Consider the following 1,186-nt stretch of genomic DNA (forward strand, 5'->3'; position numbering starts at 1 on the left):
GTAGGTGCTTTAGACCACTGAGCCATCTCACCAGCCCCCACTTGTCTCTGTTTTAAGAGAAACTTTAAGCCCTATGCCAGCTGTGCCGCGGGGTCTGTGCTGAGATGAAACCGCCCCCCACGACTGCGGAAAGCACAGCCTCATCAGACGCAAGCCCAGAGCAGTCAGGACATCATCCCTGTCGTCGCTCTCGGAGTAGCAGTGATATATTGCCAGAAAATACTGACTTTTAGTGTTTCTTGTTTCTCCCCAGAGCTGGGTTTGAGCCCAGGGACTTCTCCAGCACTGAGCAGTCCCACCCCACCCTAATTTGTATTTTTAAATGAGCTTTGGAAACCAGCCCACCTGGAGCTTTCCGCTCTCCGCTAGAGGAGGACCTGGCGCTAAGTGGCTTTGGTGGCAAACGCATCTCGCATCCCAGCCCAGCTGCTTACAGGTCGCTGCCCTCACTGAGTGAGGGTGACGTTTGCCACCTCAGAGCCAATGCTGAGCCCCAGGGGAAAGCATGGTCTCAGCCACTTAGCACGGAGTCCTTGCACACAGTAGGACCTGAGGGGTGCCCAGTGTGGAGGTGGCAGCTGCTTCTCCAGGGTGTTGGGCCTGCCGTAGGGGAGGCAGAAGGGTGCGAGGCTGTCCTGGCCCCACAGTGGGGCGGACGGTCAGGGCCTGGGACAGCCGCCACTCCGAGGGCCAAGCGTGTGCTGGTGTTTTCCTAAGTGGCAGCTGGGACCATCTATTCCATAGGCCGTGGAAGAGATGTCCACAGTCATGCAACAGCATAACCGTGTTTAGTAAACATCTCTAGCTTCCAATCAGGCCATGACGGTTGTGCAACTTTGCTTTATTGTGATACCAGTCACTGAACCCCGGGCCTTCACACTGAGCTACCTCCTAGGTCTGGTCTTTACTAGCCAGCCAGCCATCCTGTCTGTCTCTGTCTGTCTGTCTGTCTGTCTGTCTGTCTGTCTGTCTGTGTCTGTCTCTCTGACTGTCTGTCTCTCTGACTGTCTGTCTGTCTGCCAGTCTGCCTGTCTGCCTGCCTGCCTGCCTGTCTGCCTGTCTGCTTGTCTGCCTGCCTGCCTGCCTGCCTGCCTGCCTGCCTGCCTGCCTGCCTGTCTGCCTGTCTGCCTGTCTGCCTGTCTGCCTCTTTCTGTTTCTGTTTCTGTTTGTGTCTGTCTGTCTGTCT

General features: G+C 56.4%; 1 protein-coding gene across 1 annotated transcript in view; it reads left to right on the forward strand.

Annotated features, from left to right (window-relative positions):
* Window positions 1-1,186, forward strand: part of Kiaa1257 (KIAA1257 ortholog) — a 60,829-nt gene that overhangs the window by 17,920 nt on the left and 41,723 nt on the right. The window lies entirely within an intron of this gene.

Source organism: Octodon degus, unplaced genomic scaffold, assembly GCF_000260255.1.
Source record: "Octodon degus isolate 3935 unplaced genomic scaffold, OctDeg1.0 scaffold00026, whole genome shotgun sequence".
NCBI classification, from domain to species: domain Eukaryota; kingdom Metazoa; phylum Chordata; class Mammalia; order Rodentia; family Octodontidae; genus Octodon; species Octodon degus.